The sequence below is a fragment of the Equus caballus genome, chromosome 6 (genome assembly GCF_041296265.1).
Source record: "Equus caballus isolate H_3958 breed thoroughbred chromosome 6, TB-T2T, whole genome shotgun sequence".
Taxonomy (NCBI): Eukaryota; Metazoa; Chordata; class Mammalia; order Perissodactyla; family Equidae; genus Equus; species Equus caballus.
Window position 1 is genome coordinate 33,507,650 of NC_091689.1, and position 17,540 is coordinate 33,525,189.

Consider the following 17,540-nt stretch of genomic DNA (forward strand, 5'->3'; position numbering starts at 1 on the left):
CCTACCGGGAGCATCTCTTCCAAAGGCCTGTGAAACGCAGTTTCTTTGCAGGCCTGATCTGGCTGAAGTAGGACTTCTGCTCTGGGTGTGCTCCATTACCCTAGAGCTGAAAGGCACAACGTGCAGGCTTCTTTCCAAAGGGCGAGTTGGGCCCCACAGCATCTTGCTTCCATCTTTTTGGGAACGTAAGAAACAACTGGCTCTGCACAGTGCTCTTACAGCCTACCGGGAGCATCTCTTCCAAAGGCCTGTGAAACGCAGTTTCTTTGCAGGCCTGATCTGGCTGAAGTAGGACTTCTGCTCTGAGTGTGCTCCATTGCCCTACAGCTGAAAGGCACAACGTGCAGGCTTCTTTCCAAAGGCGAGTTGGGCCCCACAGCATCTTGCTTCCAGCTCTTTGGGAAGGTTAGAAACAACTCGCTCTGCACAGTGCTCTTACAGTCTACCGGGAGCATCTCTTCCAAAGGCCTCTGAAACGCAGTTTCTTTGCAGGCCTGATCTGGCTGAAGTAGGACTTCTGCTCTGGGTGTGCTCCATTGCCCTAGAGCTGAAAGGCACAACGTGCAGGCTTCTTTCCAAAGGCGAGTTGGGCCCCACAGCATCTTGCTTCCAGCTCTTTGGGAAGCTAAGAAACAACTCGCTCTGCACAGTGCTCTTACAGTCTACCGGGAGCATCTCTTCCAAAGGCCTCTGAAACGCAGTTTCTTTGCAGGCCTGATCTGGCTGAAGTAGGACTTCTGCTCTGGGTGTGCTCCATTGCCCTAGACATGAAAGGCACAACGTGCAGGCATCTTTCCAAAGGGCAGTTGGGCCCCACAGCATCTTGCTTCCAGCTCTTTGGGAAGCTAAGAAACAACTCGCTCTGCACAGTGCTCTTACAGCCTACCGGGAGCATCTCTTCCAAAGGCCTGTGAAACGCAGTTTCTTTGCAGGCCTGATCTGGCTGAAGTAGGACTTCTGCTCTGGGTGTGCTCCATTGCCCTAAAGCTGAAAGGCACAACGTGCAGGCTTCTTTCCAAAGGGCGAGTTGGGCCCCACAGAATCTTGCTTCCAGCTCTTTGGGAAGCTAAGAAACAACTCGCACTGCACAGAGCTCTTACAGCCTACCGGGAACATCTCTTCCAAAGGCCTGTGAAACGCAGTTTCTTTCCAGGCCTGATCTGGCTGAAGTAGGACTTCTGCTCTGGGTGTGCTGCATTGCCATAGAGCTGAAAGGCACAACGTGCAGGCTTCTTTCCAAAGGGCGAGTTGGGCCCCACAGCATCTTGCTTCCAGATCTTTGGGAAGCTAAGAAACAAATAGCTCTCCACAGTGCTCTTACAGCCTACCGGGAACATCTCTTCCAAAGGCCTGTGAAACGCAGTTTCTTTGGAGGCCTGATCTGGCTGATGGAGAACTTCTGCTCTGGGTGTGCTCCATTGCCCTAGAGCTGAAAGGCACAACGTGCAGGCTTCTTTCCAAAGGGCGAGTTGGGCCCCACAGCATCTTGCTTCCAGCTCTTTGGGAAGCTGAGAAACAACTCGCTCTGCACAGTGCTCTTACAGCCTACCGGGAACATCTCTTCCAAAGGCCTGTGAAACGCAGTTTCTTTGCAGGCCTGATCTGGCTGAAGTAGGACTTCTGCTCTGGGTGTGCTCCATTGCCCTAGAGCTGAAAGGCACAACGTGCAGGCTTCTTTCCAAAGGGCAGGTTGGGTCCGACAGCATCTTGCTTCCAGCTCTTTGGGAAGCTAAGAAACAACTCGCTCTGCACACTGCTCTTACAGCCTACAGGGAACATCACTTCCAAAGCCCTGAGAAACGCAGAGTCTTTGCAGGCCTGTTCTGGCTGAAGTAGGACTTCTGCTCTGGGTGTGCTCCATTGCCCTAGAGCTGAAAGACACAACGTGCAGGCTTCTTTCCAAAGGGCGAGTTGGGCCCCACAGCATCTTGCTTCCAGCTCTTTGGGAAGCTAAGAAGCAACTCGCTCTGCACAGTGCTCTTACAGCCTACCGGGAGCATCTCTTCCAAAGGCCTGTGAAACGCAGTTTCTTTGCAGGCCTGATCTGGCTGAAGTAGGACTTCTGCTCTGGGTGTGCTCCATTGCCCTAGATCTGAAAGGCACAACGTGCAGGCTTCTTTCCAAAGGGCGAGTTGGGCCCCACAGCATCTTGATTCCACATCTTTGGGAAGCTAAGAAACAACTCGCTCTGCACAGTGCTCTTACAGCCTACCGGGAGCATCTCTTCCAAAGGCCTCTGAAACGCAGATTCTTTGCAGGCCTGATCTGGCTGAAGTAGGACTTCTGCTCTGGGTGTGCTCCATTGCCCTAGAGCTGAAAGGCACAACGTGCAGGCTTCTTTCCAAAGGCGAGTTGGGCCCCACAGCATCTTGCTTCCAGCTCTTTGGGAAGCTAAGAAACAACTCGCTCTGCACAGTGCTCTTACAGCCTGCCGGGAGCATATCTTCCAAAGGACTGCGAAACGCAGTTTCTTTGCAGGCCTCATCTGGCTGAAGTAGGACTTCTGCTCTGGGTGTGCTGCATTGCCCTAGAGCTGAAAGGCACAACGTGCAGGCTTCTTTCCAAAGGGCGAGTTGGGCCCCACAGCATCTTGCTTCCAGCTCTTTGGGAAGCTAAGAAACAACTCGTTCTGCACAGTGCTCTTACAGCCTACCGGGAACAGCTCTTCCAAAGGCCTGTGAAACGCAGTTTCTTTGCAGGCCTGATCTGGCTGAAGTAGGACTTCTGCTCTGGCTGTGCTCCATTGCCCTTGAGCTGAAAGGCACAACGTGCAGGCTTCTTTCAAAGGGCGAGTTGGGCCCCACAGCATCTTGCTTCCAGCTCTTTGGGAAGCTAAGAAACAACTCGCTCTGCACAGTGCTCTTACAGCCTACCGGGAACATCTCTTCCAAGGGCCTGTGAAATGCAGTTTCTTTGCAGGCCTGATCTGGCTGAAGTAGGACTTCTGCTCTGCGTGTGCTCCATTGCCCTAGAGCTGAAAGGCACAACGTGCAGGCTTCTTTCCAAAGGGCGAGTTGGGCCCCACAGCATCTTGCTTCCAGCTCTTTGGGAAGCTAAGAAACAACTCGCTCTGCACAGTGCTCTTACAGCCTACTGGGAACATCTCTTCCAAAGGCCTGTGAAACGCAGTCTCTTTGCAGGCCTGATCTGGCTGAAGTAGGACTTCTGCTCTGGGTGTGCTCCATTGCCCTAGAGCTGAAAGGCACAACGTGCAGGCTTCTTTCCAAAGGGCGAGTTGGGCCCCACAGCATCTTGCTTCCAGCTCTTTGGGAAGCTAAGAAACAACTCGCTCTGCTCAGTGCTCTTACAGCCTACCGGGAACATCTCTTCCAAAGGCCTGTGAACCGCAGTTTCTTTGCAGGCCTGATCTGGCTGAAGTAGGACTTCTGCCCTGGGTGTGCTCCATTGCCCTAGAGCTGAAAGGCACAACGTGCAGGCTTTTTTCCAAAGGGCAGCTTGGGTCCCACAGCATCTTGCTTCCAGCTCTTTGGGAAGCTAAGTAACAACTCGCTCTGCACAGTGCTCTTACAGCCTGCCGGGAGCATCTCTTCCAAAGGCCTGTGAAACGCAGTTTCTTTGCAGGCCTGATCTGGCTGAAGTAGGACTTCTGCTCTGGGTGTGCTGCATTGCCCTAGAGCTGAAAGGCACAACGTGCAGGCTTCTTTACAAAGGGCGAGTTGGGCCCCACAGCATCTTGCTTCCAGCTCATTTGGAAGCTAAGAAACAACTCGCTCTGCAGAGTGCTCTTACAGCCCACTGGGAACATCTCTTCCAAAGGCCTGTGAAACGCAGTTTCTTTGCAGGCCTGATCTGGCTGAAGTAGGACTTCTGCTCTGGGTGTGCTCCATTGCCCTAGAGCTGAAAGGCACAACGTGCAGGCTTCTTTCCAAGGGCGAGTTGGGCCCCACAGCATCTTGCTTCCAGCTCTTTGGGAAGCTAAGAAACAACTCGCTCTGCACAGTGCTCTTACAGCCTACCGGGAGCATCTCTTCCAAAGGCCTGTGAAACGCAGTTTCTTTGCAGGCCTGATCTGGCTGAAGTAGGACTTCTGCTCTGGGTGTGCTCCATTACCCTAGAGCTGAAAGGCACAACGTGCAGGCTTCTTTCCAAAGGGCGAGTTGGGCCCCACAGCAACTTGCTTCCATCTTTTTGGGAAGGTAAGAAACAACTGGCTCTGCACAGTGCTCTTACAGCCTACCGGGAGCATCTCTTCCAAAGGCCTCTGAAACGCAGTTTCTTTGCAGGCCTGATCTGGCTGAAGTAGGACTTCTGCTCTGGGTGTGCTCCATTGCCCTAGAGCTGAAAGGCACAACGTGCAGGCTTCTTTCCAAAGGCGAGTTGGGCCCCACAGCATCTTGCTTCCAGCTCTTTGGGAAGCTAAGAAACAACTCGCTCTGCACAGTGCTCTTACAGCCTACCGGGAACATCACTTCCAAAGGCCTGAGAAACGCAGAGTGTTTGCAGGCCTGATCTGGCTGCAGTAGGACTTCTGCTCTGGGTGTGCTCCATTGCCCTAGAGCTGAAAGACACAACGTGCAGGCTTCTTTCCAAAGGGCGAGTTGGGCCCCACAGCATCTTGCTTGCAGCTCTTTGGGAAGGTTAGAAACAACTCGCTCTGCACAGTGCTCTTACAGCCTACCGGGAACATCTCTTCCAAAGGCCTGTGAAACGCAGTTTCTTTGCAGGCCTGATCTGGCTGAAGTAGGACTTCTGCTCTGGGTGTGCTCCATTGCCCTAGAGCTGAAAGGCACAACGTGCAGGCTTCTTTCCAAAGGCGAGTTGGTCCCCACAGCATCTTGCTTCCAGCTCTTTGGGAAGCTAAGAAACAACTCGCTCTGCACAGTGCTCTTACAGCCTGCCGGGAGCATCTCTTCCAAAGGCCTGTGAAACGCAGTTTCTTTGCAGGCCTCATCTGGCTGAAGTAGGACTTCTGCTCTGGGTGTGCTACATTGCCCTACAGCTGAAAGGCACAACGTGCACTCTTTTTTCCAAATGGCAGCTTGGGTCCCACATCAACTTGCTTCCAGCTCTTTGGGAAGCTAAGAAACAACTCGCTCTGCACAGTGCTCTTACAGCCTGCCGGGAGCATCTCTTCCAAAGGCCTGTGAAACGCAGTTTCTTTGCAGGCCTGATCTGGCTGAAGTAGGACTTCTGCTCTGGGTGTGCTGCATTGCCCTAGAGCTGAAAGGCACAACGTCCAGGCTTCTTTCCAAAGGGCGAGTTGGGCCCCACAGCATCTTGCTTCCAGCTCATTGGGAAGCTAAGAAACAACTCGCTCTGCACAGTGCTCTTACAGCCTACCGGGAACATCGCTTCCAAAGGCCTGTGAAACGCAGTTTCTTTGCAGGCCTGATCTGGCTGATGGAGAACTTCTGCTCTGGGTGTGCTCCATTGCCCTAGAGCTGAAAGGCACAACGTGCAGGCTTCTTTCCAAAGGGCGAGTTGGGCCCCACAGCATCTTGCTTCCAGCTCTTTGGGAAGCTGAGAAACAACTCGCTCTGCACAGTGCTCTTACAGCCTACCGGGAACATCTCTTCCAAAGGCCTGTGAAACGCAGTTTCTTTGCAGGCCTGATCTGGCTGAAGTAGGACTTCTGCTCTGGGTGTGCTCCATTGCCCTAGAGCTGAAAGGCACAACGTGCAGGCTTCGTTCCAAAGGGCAGGTTGGGTCCGACAGCATCTTGCTTCCAGCTCTTTGGGAAGCTAAGAAACAACTCGCTCTGCACAGTGCTCTTACAGCCTACAGGGAACATCACTTCCAAAGGCCTGAGAAATGCAGAGTCTTTGCAGGCCTGTTCTGGCTGAAGTAGGACTTCTGCTCTGGGTGTGCTCCATTGCCCTAGAGCTGAAAGACGCAACGTGCAGGCTTCTTTCCAAAGGGCGAGTTGGGCCCCACAGCATCTTGCTTCCAGCTCTTTGGGAAGCTAAGAAACAACTCGCTCTGCACAGTGCTCTTACAGCCTGCCGGGAGCATCTCTTCCAAAGGCCTCTGAAACGCAGTTTCTTTGCAGGCCTGATCTGGCTGAAGTAGGACTTCTGCTCTGGGTGTGCTCCATTGCCCTAGACATGAAAGGCACAACGTTCAGGCATCTTTCCAAAGGGCAGTTGGGCCCCACAGCATCTTGCTTCCAGCTCTTTGGGAAGCTAAGAAACAACTCGCTCTGCACAGTGCTCTTACAGCCTGCCGGGAGCATCTCTTCCAAAGGCCTGTGAAACGCAGTTTCTTTGCAGGCCTGATCTGGCTGAAGTAGGACTTCTGCTCTGGGTGTGCTCCATTGCCCTAGAGCTGAAAGGCACAACGTGCAGGCTTCTTTCCAAAGGGCGAGTTGGGCCCCACAGCATCTTGCTTCCAGCTCTTTGGGAAGCTAAGAAACAACTCGCTCTGCACAGTGCTCTTACAGCCTGCCGGGAGCATCTCTTCCAAAGGCCTGTGAAACGCAGTTTCTTTGCAGGCCTGATCTGGCTGAAGTAGGACTTCTGCTCTGGGTGTGCTGCATTGCCCTAGAGCTGAAAGGCACAACGTGCAGGCTTCTTTCCAAAGGGCGAGTTGGGCCCCACAGCATCTTGCTTCCAGCTCATTGGGAAGCTAAGAAACAACTCTCTCTGCACAGTGCTCTTACAGCCTACCGGGAACATCTCTTCCAAAGGCCTGTGAAATGCAGTTTCTTTGCAGGCCTGATCTGGCTGAAGTAGGACTTCTGCTCTGGGTGTGCTCCATTGCCCTAGAGCTGAAGGGCACAACGTGCAGGCTCCTTTCCAAAGGGCGAGTTGGGCCCCACAGCATCTTGCTTCCAGCTCTTTGGGAAGCTAAGAAACAACTCGCTCTGCACAGTGCTCTTACAGCCTACCGAGAGCATCTCTTCCAAAGGCCTCTGAAATGCAGTTTCTTTGCAGGCCTGATCTGGCTGAAGTAGGACTTCTGCTCTGGGTGTGCTGCATTGCCCTAGAGCTGAAAGGCACAACGTGCAGGCTTCTTTCCAAAGGGCGAGTTGAGCCCCACAGCATCTTGCTTCCAGCTCTTTGGGAAGGTAAGAAACAACTCGCTCAGCACAGTGCTCTTACAGCCTACCGGGAGCATCTCTTCCAAAGGCCTCTGAAATGCATTTTCTTTGCAGGCCTGATCTGGCTGAAGTAGGACTTCTGCTCTGGGTGTGCTCCATTGCCCTAGAGCTGAAAGGCACAACGTGCAGGCTTCTTTCCAAAGGCGAGTTGGGCCCCACAGCATCTTGCTTCCAGCTCTTTGGGAAGCTAAGAAACAACTCGCTCTGCACAGTGCTCTTACAGCCTGCCGGGAGCATCTCTTGCAAAGGCCTGTGAAACGCAGTTTCTTTGCAGGCCTCATCTGGCTGAAGTAGGACTTCTGCTCTGGGTGTGCTGCATTGCCCTAGAGCTGAAAGGCACAACGTGCAGGCTTCTTTCCAAAGGGCGAGTTAGGCCCCACAGCATCTTGCTTCCAGCTCTTTGGGAAGCTAAGAAACAACTCGCTCTGCACAGTGCTCTTACAGCCTACCGGGAACATCTCTTCCAAAGGCCTGTGAAACGCAGTTTCTTTGCATGCCTGATCTGGCTGAAGTAGGACTTCTGCTCTGGGTGTGCTCCATTGCCCTAGAGCTGAAAGGCACAACGTGCAGGCTTCTTTCCAAAGGGCGAGTTGGGCCCCACAGCATCTTGCTTCCAGCTCTTTGGGAAGCTAAGAAACAACTCGCTCTGCACAGTGCTCTTACAGCCTACCGGGAACATCTCTTCCAAAGGCCTGTGAAACGCAGTTTCTTTGCAGGCCTCATCTGGCTGAAGGAGAACTTCTGCTCTGGGTGTGCTCCATTGCCCTAGAGCTGAAAGGCACAACGTGCAGGCTTCTTTCCAAAGGGCAGGTTGGGTCCGACAGCATCTTGCTTCCAGCTCTTTGGGAAGCTAAGAAACAACTCGCTCTGCACAGTGCTCTTACAGCCTACCGGGAACATCACTTCCAAAGGCCTGAGAAACGCAGAGTCTTTGCAGGCCTGATCTGGCTGAAGTAGGACTTCTGCTCTGGGTGTGCTCCATTGCCCTAGAGCTGAAAGGCACAACGTGCAGGCTTCTTTCCAAAGGCGAGTTGGGCCCCACAGCAACTTGCTTCCAGCTCTTTGGGAAGCTAAGAAACAACTCGCTCTGCACAGTGCTCTTACAGCCTGCCGGGAGCATCTCTTCCAAAGGACTGCGAAACGCAGTTTCTTTGCAGGCCTCATCTGGCTGAAGTAGGACTTCTGCTCTGGGTGTGCTGCATTGCCCTAGAGCTGAAAGGCACAACGTGCAGGCTTCTTTCCAAAGGGCGAGTTGGGCCCCACAGCATCTTGCTTCCAGCTCTTTGGGAAGCTAAGAAACAACTCGTTCTGCACAGTGCTCTTACAGCCTACCGGGAACAGCTCTTCCAAAGGCCTGTGAAACGCAGTTTCTTTGCAGGCCTGATCTGGCTGAAGTAGGACTTCTGCTCTGGCTGTGCTCCATTGCCCTAGAGCTGAAAGGCACAACGTGCAGGCTTCTTTGCAAAGGGCGAGTTGGGCCCCACAGCATCTTGCTTCCAGCTCTTTGGGAAGCTAAGAAACAACTCGCTCTGCACAGTGCTCTTACAGCCTACCGGGAACATCTCTTCCAAAGGCCTGTGAAATGCAGTTTCTTTGCAGGCCTGATCTGGCTGAAGTAGGACTTCTGCTCTGCGTGTGCTCCATTGCCCTAGAGCTGAAAGGCACAACGTGCAGGCTTCTTTCCAAAGGGCGAGTTGGGCCCCACAGCATCTTGCTTCCAGCTCTTTGGGAAGCTAAGAAACAACTCGCTCTGCACAGTGCTCTTACAGCCTACTGGGAACATCTCTTCCAAAGGCCTGTGAAACGCAGTCTCTTTGCAGGCCTGATCTGGCTGAAGTAGGACTTCTGCTCTGGGTGTGCTCCATTGCCCTAGAGCTGAAAGGCACAACGTGCAGGCTTCTTTCCAAAGGGCGAGTTGGGCCCCACAGCATCTTGCTTCCAGCTCTTTGGGAAGCTAAGAAACAACTCGCTCTGCTCAGTGCTCTTACAGCCTACCGGGAACATCTCTTCCAAAGGCCTGTGAACCGCAGTTTCTTTGCAGGCCTGATCTGGCTGAAGTAGGACTTCTGCCCTGGGTGTGCTCCATTGCCCTAGAGCTGAAAGGCACAACGTGCAGGCTTTTTTCCAAAGGGCAGCTTGGGTCCCACAGCATCTTGCTTCCAGCTCTTTGGGAAGCTAAGTAACAACTCGCTCTGCACAGTGCTCTTACAGCCTGCCGGGAGCATCTCTTCCAAAGGACTGCGAAACGCAGTTTCTTTGCAGGCCTCATCTGGCTGAAGTAGGACTTCTGCTCTGGGTGTGCTGCATTGCCCTAGAGCTGAAAGGCACAACGTGCAGGCTTCTTTCCAAAGGGCGAGTTGGGCCCCACAGCAACTTGCTTCCAGCTCTTTGGGAAGCTAAGAAACAACTCGCTCTGCACAGTGCTCTTACAGCCTGCCGGGAGCATCTCTTCCAAAGGACTGCGAAACGCAGTTTCTTTGCAGGCCTCATCTGGCTGAAGTAGGACTTCTGCTCTGGGTGTGCTGCATTGCCCTAGAGCTGAAAGGCACAACGTGCAGGCTTCTTTCCAAAGGGCGAGTTGGGCCCCACAGCATCTTGCTTCCAGCTCTTTGGGAAGCTAAGAAACAACTCGTTCTGCACAGTGCTCTTACAGCCTACCGGGAACAGCTCTTCCAAAGGCCTGTGAAACGCAGTTTCTTTGCAGGCCTGATCTGGCTGAAGTAGGACTTCTGCTCTGGCTGTGCTCCATTGCCCTAGAGCTGAAAGGCACAACGTGCAGGCTTCTTTGCAAAGGGCGAGTTGGGCCCCACAGCATCTTGCTTCCAGCTCTTTGGGAAGCTAAGAAACAACTCGCTCTGCACAGTGCTCTTACAGCCTACCGGGAACATCTCTTCCAAAGGCCTGTGAAATGCAGTTTCTTTGCAGGCCTGATCTGGCTGAAGTAGGACTTCTGCTCTGCGTGTGCTCCATTGCCCTAGAGCTGAAAGGCACAACGTGCAGGCTTCTTTCCAAAGGGCGAGTTGGGCCCCACAGCATCTTGCTTCCAGCTCTTTGGGAAGCTAAGAAACAACTCGCTCTGCACAGTGCTCTTACAGCCTACTGGGAACATCTCTTCCAAAGGCCTGTGAAACGCAGTCTCTTTGCAGGCCTGATCTGGCTGAAGTAGGACTTCTGCTCTGGGTGTGCTCCATTGCCCTAGAGCTGAAAGGCACAACGTGCAGGCTTCTTTCCAAAGGGCGAGTTGGGCCCCACAGCATCTTGCTTCCAGCTCTTTGGGAAGCTAAGAAACAACTCGCTCTGCTCAGTGCTCTTACAGCCTACCGGGAACATCTCTTCCAAAGGCCTGTGAACCGCAGTTTCTTTGCAGGCCTGATCTGGCTGAAGTAGGACTTCTGCCCTGGGTGTGCTCCATTGCCCTAGAGCTGAAAGGCACAACGTGCAGGCTTTTTTCCAAAGGGCAGCTTGGGTCCCACAGCATCTTGCTTCCAGCTCTTTGGGAAGCTAAGTAACAACTCGCTCTGCACAGTGCTCTTACAGCCTGCCGGGAGCATCTCTTCCAAAGGCCTGTGAAACTCAGTTTCTTTGCAGGCCTGATCTGGCTGAAGTAGGACTTCTGCTCTGGGTGTGCTGCATTGCCCTAGAGCTGAAAGGCACAACGTGCAGGCTTCTTTACAAAGGGCGAGTTGGGCCCCACAGCATCTTGCTTCCAGCTCATTTGGAAGCTAAGAAACAACTCGCTCTCCAGAGTGCTCTTACAGCCCAATGGGAACATCTCTTCCAAAGGCCTGTGAAACGCAGTTTCTTTGCAGGCCTCATCTGGCTGAAGTAGGACTTCTGCTCTGGGTGTGCTCCATTGCCCTAGAGCTGAAAGGCACAACGTGCAGGCTTCTTTCCAAGGGCGAGTTGGGCCCCACAGCATCTTGCTTCCAGCTCTTTGGGAAGCTAAGAAACAACTCGCTCTGCACAGTGCTCTTACAGCCTACCGGGAGCATCTCTTCCAAAGGCCTGTGAAACGCAGTTTCTTTGCAGGCCTGATCTGGCTGAAGTAGGACTTCTGCTCTGGGTGTGCTCCATTACCCTAGAGCTGAAAGGCACAACGTGCAGGCTTCTTTCCAAAGGGCGAGTTGGGCCCCACAGCAACTTGCTTCCATCTTTTTGGGAAGGTAAGAAACAACTGGCTCTGCACAGTGCTCTTACAGCCTACCGGGAGCATCTCTTCCAAAGGCCTCTGAAACGCAGTTTCTTTGCAGGCCTGATCTGGCTGAAGTAGGACTTCTGCTCTGGGTGTGCTCCATTGCCCTAGAGCTGAAAGGCACAACGTGCAGGCTTCTTTCCAAAGGCGAGTTGGGCCCCACAGCATCTTGCTTCCAGCTCTTTGGGAAGCTAAGAAACAACTCGCTCTGCACAGTGCTCTTACAGCCTACCGGGAACATCACTTCCAAAGGCCTGAGAAACGCAGAGTGTTTGCAGGCCTGATCTGGCTGCAGTAGGACTTCTGCTCTGGGTGTGCTCCATTGCCCTAGAGCTGAAAGACACAACGTGCAGGCTTCTTTCCAAAGGGCGAGTTGGGCCCCACAGCATCTTGCTTGCAGCTCTTTGGGAAGGTTAGAAACAACTCGCTCTGCACAGTGCTCTTACAGCCTACCGGGAACATCTCTTCCAAAGGCCTGTGAAACGCAGTTTCTTTGCAGGCCTGATCTGGCTGAAGTAGGACTTCTGCTCTGGGTGTGCTCCATTGCACTAGAGCTGAAAGGCACAACGTGCAGGCTTCTTTCCAAAGGCGAGTTGGGCCCCACAGCATCTTGCTTCCAGCTCTTTGGGAAGCTAAGAAACAACTCGCTCTGCACAGTGCTCTTACAGCCTGCCGGGAGCATCTCTTCCAAAGGCCTGTGAAACGCAGTTTCTTTGCAGGCCTCATCTGGCTGAAGTAGGACTTCTGCTCTGGGTGTGCTACATTGCCCTACAGCTGAAAGGCACAACGTGCAGTCTTTTTTCCAAATGGCAGCTTGGGTCCCACAGCAACTTGCTTCCAGCTCTTTGGGAAGCTAAGAAACAACTCGCTCTGCACAGTGCTCTTACAGCCTGCCGGGAGCATCTCTTCCAAAGGCCTGTGAAACGCAGTTTCTTTGCAGGCCTGATCTGGCTGAAGTAGGACTTCTGCTCTGGGTGTGCTGCATTGCCCTAGAGCTGAAAGGCACAACGTCCAGGCTTCTTTCCAAAGGGCGAGTTGGGCCCCACAGCATCTTGCTTCCAGCTCATTGGGAAGCTAAGAAACAACTCGCTCTGCACAGTGCTCTTACAGCCTACCGGGAACATCTCTTCCAAAGGCCTGTGAAACGCAGTTTCTTTGCAGGCCTGATCTGGCTGAAGTAGGACTTCTGCTCTGGGTGTGCTCCATTGCCCTAGAGCTGAAGGGCACAACGTGCAGGCTCCTTCCCAAGGGCGAGTTGGGCCCCACAGCATCTTGCTTCCAGCTCTTTGGGAAGCTAAGAAACAACTCGCTCTGGACAGTTCTCTTACTGCCTACCGGGAACATCTCTTCCAAAGGCCTGTGAAACGCAGTTTCTTTGCAGGCCTGATCTGGCTGAAGTACGACTTCTGCTCTCGGTGTGCTACATTGCCCTAGAGCTGAAAGGCACAAGGTACAGGCTTCTTTGCAAGGGGCGAGTTGGGCCCCACAGCATCTTTCTTCCAGCTCTTTGGGAAGCTAAGAAACAACTCGCTCTGCACAGTGCTCTTACAGACTACCGGGAACAGCTCTTTCAAAGGCCTGTGAAACGCAGTTTCTTTGCAGGCCTGATCTGGCTGAAGTAGGACTTCTGCTCTGGGTGTGCTCCATTGCCCTAGAGCTGAAAGGCACAACGTGCAGGCTTCTTTCCAAAGGGCGAGTTAGGCCCCACAGCATCTTGCTTCCAGCTCTTTGGGAAGCTAAGACACAACTCGCTCTGCACAGTGCTCTTACAGCCTACCGGGAACATCTCTTCCAAAGGCCTGTGAAACGCAGTCTCTTTGCAGGCCTGATCTGGCTGAAGTAGGACTTCTGCTCTGGGTGTGCTCCATTGCCCTAGAGCTGAAAGGCACAACGTGCAGGCTCCTTTCCAAAGGGCGAGTTGGGCCCCACAGCATCTTGCTTCCAGCTCTTTGGGAAGCTAAGAAACAACTCGCTCTGCTCAGTGCTCTTACAGCCTACCGGGAACATCTCTTCCAAAGGCCTGTGAACCGCAGTTTCTTTGCAGGCCTGATCTGGCTGAAGTAGGACTTCTGCCCTGGGTGTGCTCCATTGCCCTAGAGCTGAAAGGCACAACGTGCAGGCTTTTTTCCAAAGGGCAGCTTGGGTCCCACAGCATCTTGCTTCCAGCTCTTTGGGAAGCTAAGAAACAACTCGCTCTGCACAGTGCTCTTACAGCCTACTGGGAACATCTCTTCCAAAGGCCTGTGAAACGCAGTTTCTTTGCAGGCCTGATCTGGCTGAAGTAGGACTTCTGCTCTGGGTGTGCTCCATTGCCCTAGAGCTGAAAGGCACAACGTGCAAGCTTCTTTCCAAAGGGCGAGTTGGGCCCCACAGCATCTTGCTTCCAGCTCTTTGGGAAGCTAAGAAACAACTCGCTCTGCACAGTGCTCTTACAGCCTACCGGGAGCATCTCTTCCAAAGGCCTGTGAAACGCAGTTTCTTTGCAGGCCTGATCTGGCTGAAGTAGGACTTCTGCTCTGGGTGTGGTCCATTACCCTAGAGCTGAAAGGCACAACGTGCAGGCTTCTTTCCAAAGGGCGAGTTGGGCCCCACAGCATCTTGCTTCCATCTTTTTGGGAAGGTAAGAAACAACTGGCTCTGCATAGTGCTCTTACAGGCTACCGGGAGCATCTCTTCCAAAGGCCTCTGAAACGCAGTTTCTTTGCAGGCCTGATCTGGCTGAAGTAGGACTTCTGCTCTGGGTGTGCTCCATTGCCCTAGAGCTGAAAGGCACAACGTGCAGGCTTCTTTACAAAGGGCGAGTTGGGCCCCACAGCATCTTGCTTCCAGCTCTTTGGGAAGCTAAGAAACAACTCACTCTGCACAGTGCTCTTACAGCCTGCCGGGAACATCTCTTCCAAAGGCCTGTGAAACGCAGTTTCTTTGCAGGCCTGATCTGGCTGAAGTAGGACTTCTGCTCTGGGTGTGCTGCATTGCCATAGAGCTGAAAGGCACAACGTGCAGGCTTCTTTCCAAAGGGCGAGTTGGGCCCCACAGCATCTTGCTTCCAGCTCTTTGGGAAGCTAAGAAACAAATCGCTCTCCACAGTGCTCTTACAGCCTACCGGGAGCATCTCTTCCAAAGGCCTCTGAAACGCAGTTTCTTTGCAGGCCTGATCTGGCTGAAGTAGGACTTCTGCTCTGGGTGTGCTCCATTGCCCTAGAGCTGAAAGGCACAACGTGCAGGCTTCTTTCCAAAGGGCGAGTTGGGCCCCACAGCATCTTGCTACCAGCTCTTTGGGAAGCTAAGAAACAACTCGCTCTGCTCAGTGCTCTTACAGCCTACCGGGAACATCTCTTCCAAAGGCCTGTGAAACGCAGTTTCTTTGCAGGCATCATCTGGCTTAAGTAGGACTTCTGGTCTGGGTGTGCTCCATTGCCCTACAGCTGAAAGGCACATCGTGCAGGCTTTTTTCCAAATGGCATCTTGGGTCCCACAGCATCTTGCTTCCAGATCTTTGGGAAGCTAAGAAACAACTCGCTCTGCACAGTGCTCTTACAGCCTACCGGGAACATCGCTTCCAAAGGCCTGTGAAACGCAGTTTCTTTGCAGGCCTGATCTGGCTGATGGAGAACTTCTGCTCTGGGTGTGCTCCATTGCCCTAGAGCTGAAAGGCACAACGTGCAGGCTTCTTTCCAAAGGGCGAGTTGGGCCCCACAGCATCTTGCTTCCAGCTCTTTGGGAAGCTGAGAAACAACTCGCTCTGCACAGTGCTCTTACAGCCTACCGGGAACATCTCTTCCAAAGGCCTGTGAACCGCAGTTTCTTTGCAGGCCTGATCTGGCTGAAGTAGGACTTCTGCTCTGGGTGTGCTCCATTGCCCTAGAGCTTAAAGGCACAACGTGCAGGCTTCGTTCCAAAGGGCAGGTTGGGTCCGACAGCATCTTGCTTCCAGCTCTTTGGGAAGCTAAGAAACAACTCGCTCTGCACAGTGCTCTTACAGCCTACAGGGAACATCACTTCCAAAGGCCTGAGAAATGCAGAGTCTTTGCAGGCCTGTTCTGGCTGAAGTAGGACTTCTGCTCTGGGTGTGCTCCATTGCCCTAGAGCTGAAAGACGCAACGTGCAGGCTTCTTTCCAAAGGGCGAGTTGGGCCCCACAGCATCTTGCTTCCAGCTCTTTGGGAAGCTAAGAAACAACTCGCTCTGCACAGTGCTCTTACAGCCTACCGGGAGCATCTCTTCCAAAGGCCTCTGAAACGCAGTGTCTTTGCAGGCCTGATCTGGCTGAAGTAGGACTTCTGCTCTGGGTGTGCTCCATTGCCCTAGACATGAAAGGCACAACGTGCAGGCATCTTTCCAAAGGGCAGTTGGGCCCCACAGCATCTTGCTTCCAGCTCTTTGGGAAGCTAAGAAACAACTCGCTCTGCACAGTGCTCTTACAGCCTGCCGGGAGCATCTCTTCCAAAGGCCTGTGAAACGCAGTTTCTTTGCAGGCCTGATCTGGCTGAAGTAGGACTTCTGCTCTGGGTGTGCTCCATTGCCCTAGAGCTGAAAGGCACAACGTGCAGGCTTCTTTCCAAAGGGCGAGTTGGGCCCCACAGTATCTTGCTTCCAGCTCTTTGGGAAGCTAAGAAACAACTCGCACTGCACAGAGCTCTTACAGCCTACCGGGAACATCTCTTCCAAAGGCCTGTGAAACGCAGTTTCTTTGCAGGCCTGATCTGGCTGAAGTAGGACTTCTGCTCTGGGTGTGCTGCATTGCCATAGAGCTGAAAGGCACAACGTGCAGGCTTCTTTCCAAAGGGCGAGTTGGGCCCCACAGCATCTTGCTTCCAGCTCTTTGGGAAGCTAAGAAACAACTCGCTCTGCACAGTGCTCTTACAGCCTGCCGGGAGCATCTCTTCCAAAGGCCTGTGAAACGCAGTTTCTTTGCAGGCCTGATCTGGCTGAAGTAGGACTTCTGCTCTGGGTGTGCTGCATTGCCCTAGAGCTGAAAGGCACAACGTGCAGGCTTCTTTCCAAAGGGCGAGTTGGGCCCCACAGCATCTTGCTTCCAGCTCATTGGGAAGCTAAGAAACAACTCTCTCTGCACAGTGCTCTTACAGCCTACCGGGAACATCTCTTCCAAAGGCCTGTGAAATGCAGTTTCTTTGCAGGCCTGATCTGGCTGAAGTAGGACTTCTGCTCTGGGTGTGCTCCATTGCCCTAGAGCTGAAGGGCACAACGTGCAGGCTCCTTTCCAAAGGGCGAGTTGGGCCCCACAGCATCTTGCTTCCAGCTCTTTGGGAAGCTAAGAAACAACTCGCTCTGCACAGTGCTCTTACAGCCTACCGGGAGCATCTCTTCCAAAGGCCTCTGAAATGCAGTTTCTTTGCAGGCCTGATCTGGCTGAAGTAGGACTTCTGCTCTGGGTGTGCTGCATTGCCCTAGAGCTGAAAGGCACAACGTGCAGGCTTCTTTCCAAAGGGCGAGTTGAGCCCCACAGCATCTTGCTTCCAGCTCTTTGGGAAGGTAAGAAACAACTCGCTCAGCACAGTGCTCTTACAGCCTACCGGGAGCATCTCTTCCAAAGGCCTCTGAAATGCATTTTCTTTACAGGCCTGATCTGGCTGAAGTAGGACTTCTGCTCTGGGTGTGCTCCATTGCCCTAGAGCTGAAAGGCACAACGTGCAGGCTTCTTTCCAAAGGCGAGTTGGGCCCCACAGCATCTTGCTTCCAGCTCTTTGGGAAGCTAAGAAACAACTCGCTCTGCACAGTGCTCTTACAGCCTGCCGGGAGCATCTCTTGCAAAGGCCTGTGAAACGCAGTTTCTTTGCAGGCCTGATCTGGCTGAAGTAGGACTTCTGCTCTGGGTGTGCTGCATTGCCCTAGAGCTGAAAGGCACAACGTGCAGGCTTCTTTCCAAAGGGCGAGTTAGGCCCCACAGCATCTTGCTTCCAGCTCTTTGGGAAGCTAAGAAACAACTCGCTCTGCACAGTGCTCTTACAGCCTACCGGGAACATCTCTTCCAAAGGCCCGTGAAACGCAGTTTCTTTGCAGGCCTGATCTGGCTGAAGTAGGACTTCTGCTCTGGGTGTGCTACTTTGCCCTAGAGCTGAAAGGCACAACGTGCAGGCTTCTTTCCAAAGGGCGAGTTGGGCCCCACAGCATCTTGCTTCCAGCTCTTTGGGAAGCTAAGAAACAACTCGCTCTGCACAGTGCTCTTACAGCCTACCGGGAACATCTCTTCCAAAGGCCTGTGAAACGCAGTTTCTTTGCATGCCTGATCTGGCTGAAGTAGGACTTCTGCTCTGGGTGTGCTCCATTG